The sequence below is a fragment of the Emydura macquarii genome, unplaced genomic scaffold (assembly GCF_026122565.2).
Source record: "Emydura macquarii macquarii isolate MOO-44397 ecotype Brisbane River unplaced genomic scaffold, CSIRO-AGI_Emac_v2 contig_1483, whole genome shotgun sequence".
NCBI lineage: Eukaryota > Metazoa > Chordata > Testudines > Chelidae > Emydura > Emydura macquarii.
In genome coordinates this window covers 21,220,344-21,236,129 of record NW_027131620.1, presented here as the reverse complement: position 1 = coordinate 21,236,129, position 15,786 = coordinate 21,220,344, and the positions used below count along the sequence as shown (strand labels likewise).

Here is a 15,786-nt window from a genome sequence, read left to right as displayed (position 1 = left end):
GTCTTCCCTTTTCTAGCCCTCGCTATTAACAGCTTGAGTTCTCTGGCCACCAAACTCTAAAGGCCAGAATGGGGAGCTGTGTAGATGGGCTCCCTGCCTGTACAGGGCTCCCACTAAAGGCTGTAGGGCGTGCAGGGGTCTGCCTGTGCCTGAGGCTGAAGTCACTGAGAAATCCTCACAGATAGTTCTTTCTAGTAAAAGAATGCTGGGGAAATGGTTTGGATTTATACTTTGAACTTGGGCAATGACTGGGAGGCTGGCTGAGGAGTGAGCTAAATGTTAGGAAGAAGGACAAGATGGGAGTGGGTGGTGTCTGAGTGCCTAAGTGAGGGTATGTGAGGAAGGGACAGGGCTGGGTTCCATTGTCTGCAGAAACCGAGAGAACCATGTGCTATCAATAAACGATAGCAGAAGGGATGTCTCTGAAAGTTGCCCAGCCCTCACTTAGGAAGCTGTACTCTTCCTGATTTTAAACAAATTAACTGTCGTTTTCCCAGTGTTGCTATTGGCTCACATTTGCCTTTTTGTTAAAAGGTGCTTGTGATTTTCTGATTTGTATCTTAAAACTTGCCAAGCTGTGCCCTTGTCCAAAATGGCCCTACTTTCCCATTGCTGCAAATAGGCCTGGAGCCATAGGCTGATCTCAGCGAGAGGGCTGCCATTCTCCTACAATCTCCGCAGTTGAGAGTGAAGTGGCCCCTGGCAAAGATGATCCCTCTCTGCCATCCTTTCAAATGGAGCTGAACCCGGGCTGCCCTTCAGAAGGTTTTCCCATTGGAAGGCCCAGGCAAGGAACAGGAAAATATGGAGGTACAGGATATGAGGTAGAGGGGAAATGAGTTAGGAAGCGGGGCAGGAAGCTATGAGGAGTCAGAAAAATGTGGGGGAAGAAGGTGGTGGTGCAATGGAGATGCAGGTAGAGTGACCAGATAGTAAGTGTGAAAAATCAGGACTTTTGAGGGGTGGGAGCGGGAATGTTGAATATATAAGACAAAGCCCCTAATATCGCATTGTCTGATCACCCTATGTGTGTGGGGGAGGTGGAGGCATAATCAAGTGGAATGAGTAGAGCTGCAAACATAAATATTTTTCTCTGAGACTAGAACTGTTAATGGACAAAACAAAAAGACAGGCAAGAATTGTACAGCTTTCTAGACTGAGGAGCAGCCATGAGCAATGGGGTGAGCATCTCCCGTGAGATTCAATTGCCGACGACCGTTCATTTTCTTCTTCTCAGGGCAGCCGTATTTTGCTGGCTGACATGGGAAGAGAATTACTGAATCACGTTGCTGAGTGTGAAATAAAGTAATAGAAGTAAAAACAATTGCTCTAATTAAGTGAAGGAGATGGTGGGCAGCGGCGGCATAAGAGTAGCAGGTAATAGTGATATTGGAATGGTAGGGTAAGAACTATAGAGAGGAATCCTGTTGAAGAGCTGAAGGTTGATTAAACACAAAAGGCCTGGTTTTCAACATGCTAAATGAATGATTGCATTCAAAAATGCAAACGTGAATGAATGCCAAACTTGCAAGCCCAGTTATTGGAGTGTTCATTGCAATACTGGCAATGGTCTTTTATGTCTGTGAGTTATAAACTTTCAATTACTTTTTAAAAGTGTATGTATTTTAAAGGCCTTCGCCTCGGACACACTACCATGTATTGCTGGCATTTCCACCCCTTCTCACCCAGCAAGGAAATAACCAGCACATTTCCCATAAGCCCTCCATTAATAAACTTTGCCTCACATGTTTGCATTCAAATGACCATACTCCACAGAGTAGACTTGCTCTTGTCCGGTCTTTATTTCCTCTACCTTTAGCTGTAAGTTCATCAGGATAGGAATGCCTGGCAAAGAGCTGTGTACTTTTCCAGTACTGTGCAAAAGATGATTAACAACTGTAACTATTGAGCTGGGTTAATTCAAACTAGGAGTGAAAAGTTTCATATACCGTTCCTGTTCCCCTGTGCACCTAGTTATCTGCACCAGGTGTGCCATAGCAAATACCCTCTGATGTATGTATTTGCTTTTGTTTTAGTGTGCACTGTATGGCATCTTGCTGAGAAATTTCAAATTGCTGAGATTCAGCCACAAGAAACCTTTCCAGTGGTCTTCACTGCAGTTAGAGAGGTAAGATCAAATAAATATATGCTAGAACTGTTCCCTGCTTCCTCTCAATGGTTTCTGACCCCGTGTCTATCAGCTGGAGATGGGTTGTGCATAACCTGGATCCATTCCACAGGGCAAAAGAGTCACCAGTTTAAAGGGAGCTTACATAGCTGTTTGCTGCTTGTGGTGTTCTGCCTCCTATTGTGAAGGTCAAAGCAAAATCAAAGATGGTTTGGGGTTTTTTAAGTGTCATGCTAACACAGAGACAGCCCTGGAAACAAAAGCTCTATCTATCCATGGAAGAGGTAGAGCACAGATAATGTCATTTTAGTTTTCCACATACATGCTTCCACCAGCTGGGATGCCCAGCTTTGATCTGAATGGACCTCATCTGGGAGTCAGCGATCCATCAGTACCAATGTGCCATTCAACAGTTACCGCTATTCAGATTGCCGATAGAGGTACCAAATAGTGTATTTGTGGAGGTGTTTTTAATTATGTGGCTGCCTGTCCATAAAGAACTGTTCTGAGAACCATTATGTGAAATGAGTAGAAGACCATCCAATGACATATCATTAACTTTAAATAACTAGCAGCTTGTGCTGGATCCAAACTGGTGACCCAGAGATGAAAAACTTTGTATCCCATTACAAAGCCCCTGAGCACTGTCTAAACAATTGCAGTCTTTCATTATTCTGCACCTTATCATAAGGCTGGAACTTTGTGTCAGATGAAGCAGCGAGGTTAAATTGCAAATGCTTGTAATGAATGGTGCAGAGATGCTATGTTGTATATGCAGATGGAATTAGTTTACACCTTCTGTTACTACAATATTATTATAGTCATAAGAGTGGAGAAAACATTCAGTGTGAATCCTTACATTAAGATTCCACTTACATATAGTATATAATATAAGTGCTTAATATATTAATAGATGATTAGGCAATTGTTATAACATCAAACAAATACAACAGGCTGTCTATAATTATGTCTTATAATAATTTATAATACTGTCTACTGTATGTGTATAACAAATATTGCTCATGTTTGTCTCATGCTTATGAGAGGTGCTTTTGAAAACTTTACCCAAGTGACTTAAGGCAAGATTTTTCAAAGGTATTTAGGTGTCTGAAGATGCGAATAGATGCTTGGTAGGATTTTCAAAAGCATTTAAGCAGGTTAGGCACTCTGGGAGTTAGGTGTCCAAGTCACTTTTGAAAATGAGACTTAAGCACCTAAAACCCTCATGCAACTTTGAAAATTTTACCCAACATCTGTTGATCATTTATTAATCTTTCATAAGCTACCTCACCTACAGGCATAAATGCAAGGTTTGGGGCACAGAAATAATTCAATGTACTTACTGGGGCCCTTACTAAAGACTGAAGAGTTAGTCTCTGTATCTTGGGCTACTTATAAATTTAAAACATGAAATAGCAAATTTATATTTGGGCTGTCACAATAAAATGAAGAAAATGGTTTATTGAAGCTATTCCAAGGTTACTAATGCCTTGCAATATCTAATTGTTCTTGGATTGCTTCTGAATGAATTTGACTAGACAATGCCATCAAATTGCTGTTCTTCCCAGTAAGTCCGTTCCAGGTATCCAGCTGACAGGTATAGTTCTGAGTGTGCATGCCATTCATCATCTCTCTCCTCTATTATCATGCTGCCAAGGTTTGGCCCACTTGCTCGCTCATGTGCTTGATGGTCATCTTGAATTTGAGCAGAAAGACTGGATAGAATCAATAAAAGGAGTATTTATTAGTTCTGCAGGGGACGTATGAAAATGGCTAGAATGATACATCCATTACTACTCAGGGAAAAAACAACTTGATCAAAAGCATTTTATATTATCATTATTGTAAACTGCAGTGTTAATGACCATTAGTGTAGTAGATCATGCTAGTGTTTTTAGATGGAATTGGTGGGGAAGGCAGCTGAATGGAGTAATAGAATTAATATGTTCATGCTTATCATTGATTTAGCGCAATCAAGGGATCATTGTGATTGAACAAGCAGAGCAAATGAGAAAAAATCCCCCCTTTTGCCTTTCTCTGCTCTATTAATTTAAATTATTTTACAGTGTTGGAGTCCAGCCCTGACAGTCCTTATTCAGGCTGCACTATTGTTGAAGTGATTTGGGAGTTTTAGTTTTTCCAAAATCTTTGTCAGGCTGGATAGGTGCCTTCAGGTGTCAGTGACCTTCTTTTCATATAGCACCTATCTGGAATTCTAGACTAGCTTGTGACTTCATAGCCAAACATGGTGACACTCGCTGGTTTCAGCTACAATTCTCTTTGACTTTCCAGGGTTTTTCTAAGGATATATGGATCCACACAGTGAATTTCAAAGCCACTGAGTTTCACAGAGATCCAGTCATGGGAGTTAGTGTTCATCCTGCAGTATAAAATTTCTCCCTACACTTATATATGCTTCATAACACACATGTACTGATCCAAAGCCCCTTCAAGTTTGTGGGAGCGTGTCCATTGACTTCAATGGGCCGTGAGTCAAGTTCCGATTGAATATATAGGTGGCCTAGGTATCAATGCCTATAGTTAAGGTTGCCTAACACTTTCATTATAAGACCCTGGTTTTAGTTGCTTAAAACTCTGCCAAACTTTAACTGTTTAGGCTGAAATTTTCCAAGCGGGGATTCTTGCCTCAGTCTGAGAGTTATTTTTGTGTGTGGCTGTAGTCTGAACCAATCATTTAGCCTTTTCCAAGAACAAGATGGGGGCGGAGGGGAATGCATTGTTTTAACTGTTAAAATCCTTTTGAGACGCTCTAATGCTTTGGAGCAAGGACTGGAAATTTGGTAAAGGGATCACCCTGGTGTCAGGGATGAGCTTTTTGCCACCCCTGTGAAAAATCCACCCATCGTTGGCCAAGTTACAAGCCGTCCCAGGGCTGCAGGGGCCAAGCAGGACTTTCCTTGTAATTGCTCCTCCCAGATTCTGCATGCCACTGGGCACAGGAGCTAAGAAAGCAGGGCACTCTCTGGTGCGGTCAGTGAGTCCCCCGCTGGGCCCAGGCAGCAAGGAGGACGAAGCTGACTGGAGTGAAGATGGGGAAACAGGAACTAGTTTCTAGGTGGGGCTGGAAAGAGACTGGCACTCTGATGAGAAGGTTGGGGATTGGGACATGAACTCAAGGTTGAGGAACTGGTCACTAATTGTGTTGCTCATTTTTCTGGGTGCCCAGTGTGAGACCTTGGGGTCTGATCTGCCAAAGGGCTGAGCACCCATAGCTGTAACGTACAAAACCTCTGCCATGAGATTTTCCAGAGAGATGGGTGACAGGGCTCAGCAGTTTCTTCTCAGAGATCAGTTAGTTTCTTACCCACTCAATAAACCAACAAGGTGCATCCCACCTCTGAAGTACAAGTAGAGCTGGAGAAGTTGGATCAAGTTTCAAAAGATAGTCACAGATTGCACTGTCTGGGGAAGGCTTGTCCAGAGTGCTTGGGGGACTAGTATCACCCTAACCAAGTGGTTCTCAACCTATTTATTGTTGCGAGCCATGTATACAGCTCTCTGCGTTCTGTGGGCTGCATCCAAACAATACATATGCTCCCCTTGGCCTGCTGCAGCCACACTGCTATTTTTAGCATGGTAGCTTGATCGGCACTAGTGCAAATCACACCTTCCAGCTCAAGTAGGCTGCAGTTGCAGGGTGCAACTGCAGCTCAAGTAGATGTAACTGAGCTCGCTTTGATCTAGCTAGCTCAGGTACCGGACCAGGGAAGCTGCAGCAGCACAAGCATCAGTGCAAGCAGAATAAGCCCACCCAGAACCCTGGGTAATTGCCTGCAGGGTTAGCTTGTGGTGAAGCTTGTGGTGCTGCTGCATGTTCACAGCTTCTGTATCCAAGCTAGATAGATCAGAACTAGCTCTAGTCTGTCTACTCCAGCTGCAATTGTAACCCATGGCAGCAGGGCAGACATATCCTAAGAGTTACACCTGTCCTGTCAGGTGTGTCAATCATAACACGTGACCGCACCATAAAATCCTCACTTAAGAGCAGATGGGGCTGGGCCCTTACATCAGCGAGCAGTGTTGCGGGAGGGCGTAAGGAGATTTCACTCCTTGCCTTGTGCAGCCTGTGGCAGGCCAGGCAGAACTGCAACCCTGTGATTGAAGGCATGCAGGAGCCACTTCCTACTGCCAGCCCTGGCTCCCCCCACCCACCCAATGTGCTGGCCAGCAGAGCTAGCCAGTTATCCAGGATGTTGACCCTTTAAAGTAAGTTCCAGATCCAGCTCCAGCTGGCTCCCAGCTCTGCCCATACAGGGGGATTCTGAGGAACAGAGGCATGCTGGGAAAGGGGATAGCTATAAACACTCTCCCTTCCCCTGTTACAGAGCAAGTTTAAGAGGAGCTAGTTTGTGGGTCTTTCCAACAGTCACCAAGCCCCCTACCCAGGAGCATGAAAAGGCTGCAGAGGGAGCCAGGTGCAGAACCGCCTGGAAAGAGAAATTTCTCTATTTTGTCACTGCTGCGTGGAGGGCTCATGGAGAGGGAAGAACCCTGGGAGTGAGCAGAGGAAGAGGCCTTGGGTGAGGGGTGTGAAGAACTGGACTAGGTTCTCCTGTCCTTTTCCAGATTCCATCAAAACGGTCGGAGGAAGCTGCTCTGCACTCCCCCCGAGCGAGGGGAGGCCCCAGGAGAGGCAGCCCGCAGCTCAGATCATGGGACTTTGTTCCATATGAAGTGTCACTAACCTGGAAGGGGGAGAGTTTTTTTTGGTTCAGCTGGAGGACGCGTGGGAGGCCGTCTGAGGCACTGGCCATGTCTGACAACAGATGGCTAAGCCGCTGCTAGGGGGATCAGGCTGCGCTCCCTAAAAAAGGTATTAGCAGTGCACAGCTGCTCTGCACCTGCCTATTCCTGGAGGCGTTGTGGCTCTCAGTGCTTCCCCCCGGCCAACTGGCTCTGCATCATCCCATTACAGGGTGGTGCCAAAATGGCACACTAGCACCTGCTGTGTCTGTCCTGTTCTCACTGAGGCAGATCCAGGGGGAGTCTTGCCTGCATAAAACCTTAGTAAGGATCTCAGAATGTGGCTTGTAATGTTTGTAAGGGAGGCCCCTGGCTGAGACGCCTGCCTTGGCACAGGTCTGAGTGTCATTTTCTCTTTACCTCATTCAACAGAGCTGCTGGCTTCAGAGAACGGCTGACTCCCCTGTGCCTGGTGACTGTGGCATACACAGTACGCTGAGCCCTGGGCAAGGTTCTGTGTACTCTGCAGTCAATTCCCTACATGCTACGGCACTGAATGCTGGGGCAAACTGGAAGTGAACACGAACAGGGCTTTTATTCCCACCAGCTGTGTTTCTGGTGACGTGCAAACCAGAAAAGAATCCACTTGTTTTCCCGGTGGCTCTGCCAACTTCAAGCTGATCCAGCTCTGAATGCAGTTAGGAAACAGACCTGCGGAGTAGGTGGTCTTGTGACACATCTGCACGTTTCAGAGGAGAATTACACCAGAAGGTGTTTAATGCCATCCCATCTCTGCTTCCATATATAAACTCCTTGGCCATCCACATGGATTTACTGAAATCTGATGCAAATCTGGCCCATCAGAAGGATGATTCTGGCTATCTGGATTCAGTTCAACTGGAAAACTAAAAATAAACCTCTCATCTCCACTGGCCATTTTCTCCCACACATTGGTTTTCACCCCTGCGGGATTCTTTCCTTTTGAATGCTTTCCCTTTCCTCTGCCTTTCTCGAGGGCCAGTTCTCTGGCATATCTTACCAGGCATGTGTGGGGAGTAAGCTTTATTTTGCCCTCCACACTAGCTGGTAGGATAGTCTGCCTCTCTCTGCCATTAGACCAGCCTCACAGTACAGGGGCGGACTAGGAGATCATAAGGCTGAGGACTATGCCATGAGCACAGGTCAGAGCAAGCATCCCTTTTCACCAGTGCAGAGCTGCTCCCTTCACTAGGCTGCCAGCTAGACAATGTAGGTCACTTAATCCTTTGGCACTTACTGCTTTACAAAGACCAGACCAGATCTGGCTTCTGCTGGTATAAGCCTAGGTGCTGGGCCTAAAAATAGAAAGTTAGGCAGAGGAAGCAGTTGCAGCTGCTGGAGGGCTGGGAGCTGCAAGGAGCCAACCACCACAAAAGAGCCGGTAAGGCTGGCTGGCATGGGAGTATGCCCAGGAAGATCCAGCACATCTCACTGACAGTCCCCATTGGCTCTATAACTCCTCTCTCCGTGGTAGACCCTCAGGAGGGTGCTAGTGGTAACTGACTGCTCTTTCTCACAGCCTATCCCTTTGGGGTTACAGAGGGCCAGACGTGGAGAGAAAGGAGTAACTTACAACGCCCTGTTCTAGTTGCAGTGAATCTGGCTCAGTATCTGATGTATTGGATAGGTTAGGGCAGAGGTTCTCAACCTGCAGCCAGCAAGCTGCTTGTGGCCCTGTCAGCACACAGCTGCGGCCTATCTGACACCCTCAGTATGATTGTCTGAAACTATAGGTATGTACTCAAGCCGCTAGCCTCTCCAGCCACTCACGCTGCTGTGGCTATGCCTCTATTTTTAGAGTGCTAGTTCAGCCAGACCTAGCACAGGTACATCGACTGAAGCAGGAAATTACACCGTCTAGCTCCAGTGCAGCCACAGCCTTAGACTCCTGTTTCCAGGGGGAATGCTCAGAATCAGGAATTCAAACAGTCGCTTCCCACAATATTTGAGTTAATAAATTTGTTGTGGGTTTCTTTTTTCCTGCCTGTAAACCTGTTTGCTAACACTTTGAGAAGCAAATGCAACAGGGGTGCAAGCACGGGAGAAGCAGATTCGTTTGAAAACATGGAAGTAAGGTAGGATTGTGGCATTTATCCAGCACCACTTTCACGCGAAGGCAGGATCACTTCCCAGCAAGGGACTCAAGCTCAGATGCTATGGGCCAGATTCTCATGTAATACAGGCATTATTGAGTACCTCCAATGCTGTCCGTGGAGCCGTACTGATGTAGAACTATTGTAAGCATCAAAAGAACTATGCTCTTTGCCACGAGGTCAGAGGATTCTTAGTCTGTTTCAGACAGCTGTTGCTTCTGCCCTCTTTCTAAACAGCCATACCAACACACAAAGTGCCACTGTAGCATTGTTTACTACTAAGCCTGTGACAAGGAAAGTATTTTTCCTCCTCTGCTACAACTACCGTCAGTAAACATCCACTAACATAATGACCAGCCAGTGTGAAACTGTTAAAATTACCTCATAAATAACTCTTAATGCACAGAGAACTAGGAGTTGCTATTGCTCATGGATAAATTACTCACAGCCATTATGGAGCATTAAACTATGGCTAATGTGGAGTTCTCCATAGGGGATTCATTAAACACTATAGGTCTCCTATGGATTTAACCATTGAGACACCAACCTGCTTTTGCTTGTTGTCACTCTAGCATATTAGAAATAATGCACTTCTGCACAGGTGCATCAAGAATTCTAATAGAGCAAGAAAATGCTTTGGCACGGGGGGAGGGACAGGGGGACATAAACAAAACATCTGTGAGAGCATTTGGGGCAGAATGAAATCTGTGGCAAGTTTTTTAAAAAGCTTGGAACTTGTTTTTCTTGATATCCGATGATCCAACAAGCAGGGTATATGCCCACCTCTTGCAGTTGGAAACTCAGGCAAATGCAAGCCTTTGACCTGATCCTGCCAGCACTTTCACCCATATGTAACTTTACCCCCGCCCCATGACCAATCCTACTGAAGGGAGTAATCCCACTAAATTTAGCGTGACTTTCTGAAACCAGTAAGTTACTCACACGCAGGATCAGCACGTTAAACTTACAGCAAAGACCAGATGGTAGGTGGTCCCAATTAGCAATGTATCCCATTAACATTACCATGCTATTCACAATGTTTATATGGCAAGTATTACATTTTATTACCCCATTATTTATCATTACATTAGTAAACACTTTACTGCAAAAATTATTACAATTCCAAATTATTTCAATTTTTGCAATGTATCTGTTGTTCACTGGTATTTATAAGGTATTACATTTTAGTATAATATGATGTATTTTTTATTAAAAATGTAGCATGTGCTGTTAGCAAACAATGCTACTGCAGTATTTATTACCATGCTAACATTAATTAGGTGAAGATCTGAAGAGTAGCCACTGTGCCAGAATGTTCTAAACTGGTTCAGTTCCATTCTTAGTCCACATTTCAGCTAGATATAGAGGCTCAAAACTTCTCTAGATTGTGGGGTGAACAGAGTCATAGATAGTAAGGCCCAGCTTGACAAAACCCTGGCTGGGATGATTTAGATGGGGTTGGTCCTGCTTTGAGCAGGGGGTTGGACTAGATGACCTCCTGGGGTCCCTTCCAGCCCTAACCTTCTATGTTTCTATGATAGCAATGACTGTAGTCAATGCGCACCAGGGCGTTTTTTCTCAGTGGGCGCAATTCATGGTTGCCCTGTGGCCGCTTTGGACCACCAATGCTGGCACGAAGGCCCAGATCATAAAAAGCATTTGGGCATCTAACTCCCACAGAAATAAATGGGAGTCAGTTGCCTAAAACCTTAAGGATCTGGGCCAAAGTGGCCCCCAGTGTGACTTGCTTATAGTGCATCTGTAGCAAGAAGGTAGCTGCCTCCTGTGAACTTCAAGTGAGATTTTTAAAGATATTTAAGTGTCTAAAAAAAATCTGGCCCTTGAGGCCTGATCCATAGTCCACTGAAGTCAATAGAGTTGATTGATTGGGCCCCAGGATTGTGCTAGACACAGAACTCAAGATCCCTTGGTTACTAGGAGAATCCCATAAGGAACAGGCTAGACTGGCTTTGTGTGGGTGCATTGAAAGAACAGAAGGAGCTTCCCCCTTGCCTTTCTTTGCAGAGGCCAGCAGCTCCTGTTGCAGCTGGGGTAGCAGAACTGGGGGAATAATGGAGGGCTACCAACTCTGCACTGGAAATATGGGAGGTGCGCTGCCCCTGTGTAAACTCACAAAGCAGTGGGAGCAGAAGGGAGGAGAATGAAAGCTGGATCCAAAATGGCTGCAGTGGCTGGCTGCAGGGCCTGGGCATAGGCTTGGGCTGGAGACAGGGAGCAGGGAATGGGACCTGGAGGTCTGGAATGGAGCTTCTGCCCCTCCCTGGTTGCAGTGGGGAGGGCAAGCATGTGGGGAACAGCCCCTCCCTCCACACTGACCTCTCAAAGGATGGTGGATCCCCTGTTCCAGCATTCATTCCTTGAATGTCAGCCAGAATTGCACTGGATCCCACTGCTCACCCCACAACAAATGTGACTAGTGACATTGAGCCACAATTAGGCACCTCTCTTTTAGGCTGCTGGGGGTTTGAGGTGTCCAGCTTTTTTTCCTCTGGGAGGTACAAATTCAGAGTATTATTATTATCTAATCTGAGCTTGCAAAACTCCATATTTGCTGGTCCCTGTTTCTGCCCTAGCAGGACACAGCTAGCTCACACTGTGTTTGGGCAAAACCTATATTTAAAAAAAAAAAAAAAAAAAGCCTGTGAGACCTGAAGAGAGAAGAACGGGGGGGGGGGGTAATAATTAAACTGTATTAGTGTAATAATTGAGGAGTTTAATCCTCCTCTCTTGAAGAAGGGGGAGAGAGAGGAAGGAAAGATGGCCCAATTTAGGGCAGCCTGCAACTACAACACGGCAATGAAAGTGCACAAATTCCTGGGTTTCTCCCTAGCTATGTTGGAATGGGAAGGATCTGGCCCACTGGGTGTTTAATGTCACCAGGATTGGGTCCCTTTTCTTTGCTATGATTTACAGTGAATGAAACAGGTAAGAAGTGTACATCAAAATATGTGATTATGGTATCTGCATACTGCTGAGTCTTCCAGGCTAAGGCTATTGCAGTGAATAACCAGGGAACCAGCATTCAGTGGGTCTGTTATTTTCAAGTGTTACCAATTTCGTTTTGTTTGGATAAAGTGGATAAATTGTGAAAAGCACATACTTGCATTTACACAAAAGGCAAAAAGCAGAAATCACGTCAAGATTCAAATATGGAAGAGATAGTTGGAAACAATGAAGTTCTAAGATTGAAAAATGAAAGAGAGGGATAAAGCCTTGTGGTTTAATATGAAGGAGAAAATATGACAGAATCTTTCATCTCTCTGACCATGTTTGCTGCAAAGTAATAAGATACATTGGCTCTGAATGGAGAAGATAAGAGCCTCGGATAAAAACAAGCTTCAGTACCACAATCATGGGAATAAAATTATTGCCTTGTTTTTATAGCTACAGACACAGAAATCCATAGGAACGATGCCGCGGCAGAGAATTAAGAGCCCAAATGATGGGTTGCTAGTACTCAGGGTATGTTTTTAAAAGCAATGCACTGGGAATTAGGGGTGCAGTCCAAGATACTGCCGCTCCTAAAATTGCCAGTGTAGCACAGCCTGTATGCAGGCAAAGTACATTATAAAACATCCGTGACAGCATATGGAGTAGATTTGAAATGATGCAAAATTGGGACCAGCACAGCATATTGGTAGCAGTTATCTGGTTCCTCGGTGAGGAGCTGGAAAGCTAGTGTTGAGTGGGAGATAAGTAAGATTCCAGGATGGACTTGCTACAAAGATGACCATTTTATGGACATAGTAATTTCCCTGTTCAGAGATCTTCCATCTGAAGATCTCAAAGCACTTTACAGCTACTAGTAGCTTGATTTTTTTTTTAAAGGTGCTGAGAACCTAACAGTGTCTCCTTGCAGTCAAATGGAAATTTACCTGGAGTAATGTCTGCAGGACATGGCTGATCAAGGATTGTGGAAAATGGCTCAGGTTGAAGGGTGCTGCATAAAAATTGTCATGCGGCCACCTTGTCTGGACAGTTCAGAGAAGCAGCTTAATTTTTAGGTGTTTATTGAGGCAGACCTGCCGGATCTTTTGAACCTTACACATCACAAATATCTGGTATGTTTACTTTAGAAGAAAGCAAAGTCCTTTGCCCATCAATACTTTAAATAGTGGAAATACACGTCCTCTGTAATAAAGAAAGATGTCTATCAGTGCCCCCCTCCAACAGCTCCAAGAATGCAGCTCTGAATTTACTGGTGAGCCAGGTGGGCCAAGGCCTGGAACAATATTAAATGAGGGGCACTGCTGGCTGTCAAAAAGAGAGAGAGAGGAAAGGGAAACAGATGGCTGTTCATGAAATCTCTCAATTTGAATTGTGATTACACTTGGTTGCATGTTTCCTTAACACTTACTGACTCATTCTTTCTTGGCTGGAGTAGAGATGGACCCACAGCAAATCCAACCCATTGGAACTTTGGGGAATTTCAGACCTGAATCCAAATGTTGTGACATGAGCCTGTCTGTGAAACGGGTCAAATGAGAGGATTGGCTCTAATGTCCCAGACGTATATTTGGGGGAAGTTAGGAATCTGATCTGAAGTCCAGATGGGTACGGCCTGATCTCTAACTTGGGCATTGTGTCCAATGCGACCTGGTGCATATTTGAATTGAGGCTGAGTGCAAGTTTGGCACCATTAAGCAGCTTGCAGGGGATAGAGTAAGGTTTTTTTAAGTCCTACTCATACGTTCCCATGCAACACTCGGTCAACTTTGAGTTAAGGTTGCCCGACAGTATAGCCCACCAACTGAACTGTGCAAAGCAAGGAAATAAGCAGTTAACCCATGTATGCGACACTCATCAGTTCCCCTTCTCATCCTCCACTACCTCCCTTTCACCACCTTCCTGGATTGCCCCCTGACCCCCACAGTCCTCTATAGTCCCCACTCTACATCATTATCCATGCTTCCTATCCTCTAGTTCCTACCATGCTCAACCTGGAACAGTGTTGAGCTGTATCAGTATTGTATGTTGCAATGCTGATGATTCTAAATGTTGATGAATAGCGAAGTTTCCAAACTGAATGTGGAATAGGAGTAGGGACTACAGTGGGGACAAGGGCAGTGAGTAGAGCACCTGTAGGCAATGAGTGAGAGGCATGGGAGCTTTGGGGGCCCAGGAGGGATCTGGGTGGGTGACCTAGAGAAAACAGGATTGTGGGAGGAGGGTTAGGAGAAAACCTGTGGGGTGTCAGGGAGCAGTAGAGGCTATGTGTTCTGTATCCTGCCTAGCTTGCCATAGCTAACAGAGCTAGACTATTATGGGATAGCTCAGCCAGTTCTGTCTGGTCTTTGAGTAGGAGAATAAACTCTGTGTGTGTGTGTGTTTACATCTCCCTGTGTTCCTGTCTGCTGGTTTCTCTCTGATGCAAGTAACTTCCAAGTATCCAAACATAACACTACGGAGGGACATGTGCCATTGAGGAGCATGTTGGGAGAGTGGGGCTATGTGGTGAGGAAGGAAAGTAGGACTTGAGTGGGTAGAGATTTTAGGGGAGAAGAAGTAGAGAAGAGAGCCGCTAAGCTATGAGGAACCATTTGAAGAGCTGTTGAGCTATATTTGGAGCAAAACACAATAGTTAAATGGTGAGACAGGGATTTTAGTCTGGCGTAAGTGAAAATCTCAATGTAAACCTCGTTATGGAGCCATCACTGTGGTAATTCTGGGGAGTGCACACTTAGATGGCCATTGTCCCATCATTTTATTATGTGCAGTATGCACTTTCTTTCCTGCCATGCTGACTGAACTTCCTTGGCCAATGTAAATGGGGGAGCAGGCCCTTTGCCTGATCTGTTACCTATGGAGTTAGCATTGGGGTCAGCACTAATGTCTCCTGGTGCTTAGGGATGGGAGCATGTGAACTGAGATTGTGCCTGGCCTCTGTGCAGAGGGTCTTTGTAACCTCATTCACCTCATGCCTTGTGCACACCAGGCCTAAATTTCATCTACCTCCTGTGTCCACCATATGGAGTGCTATCCAGACATCACCATTTTTCACTTCTGAAAATCTAAAAGGTATAAAGAAATTTAAAAGACAAGTACATAGTGGATGTTAGAGACAATTAAATGTTACTGATCATGCTCATTCCCTTGGTTTTCCCTTTTTTTTCTGATTCTGTGATCATGATGCTCTGAGTGCCTTGTCTAAAACATGGTGAATGTTTAAGTCTCAAGCCCATGGGCATGGGAGATACCTTAGCATTTATAGTACGTTAGAAATTCCAGATGTCCCTATGCTTTCCCACACCCACTTCGGGAGAAAAAACAAAAAAGGTGGGGGGGAGGTGGAACGCCTAAAAAAGGAGGGAGTGATGCTGTCTTGTACATCTCTCTCCCTCATTCTTTGAGGATGGAATTTGTTTAATACAGAACTTCAAGACTCCTCCCACTTACAAACCCTTTCCACCATAACCAGAATTACGTTTACAACACTAACCCTAAGGGGATGGGGCGCAGAGATGGAAAGGGGGGGGGGGTGGAGGAGAGAAAAAGAAACCCCACCCCAAGCAGAGCTTCCCAAAAAAAGGGGTAGTGAGGAGAGAAATGAATTCATGATGATAACATGCCTTACTGATTTCACCATGCCAATAGAATCAACCTGGGCGGTGCTCTGGTAGTGAGTGACAGGTGCCAATACCAAACAGTGCCATAGGTAGATCAATAAAAGATTTCAGATCCTCAGCTGCTGTAAACTGATTCAGTTCCATTGGCTGGGAGTGACACTGATTTACATCAGCCACGGATCTGCCCAAGAATTCCAAAACAGCCAGTTTAAGTGAAACCCTGGAAACCAGATAA

The 15,786-nt window shown here is 45.2% G+C and overlaps 1 long non-coding RNA gene across 2 annotated transcripts in view; it reads left to right on the top strand.

Annotated features, from left to right (window-relative positions):
• The window catches only part of LOC137157179 (uncharacterized), a 132,595-nt gene that overhangs the window by 72,413 nt on the left and 44,396 nt on the right, over positions 1 to 15,786 (top strand). For both annotated transcript variants that reach the window (XR_010921020.1, XR_010921021.1), the window contains one exon: positions 2,037 to 2,128. This is a non-coding gene — a long non-coding RNA (uncharacterized lncRNA). The remainder of the gene's footprint in view (positions 1 to 2,036; positions 2,129 to 15,786) is intronic.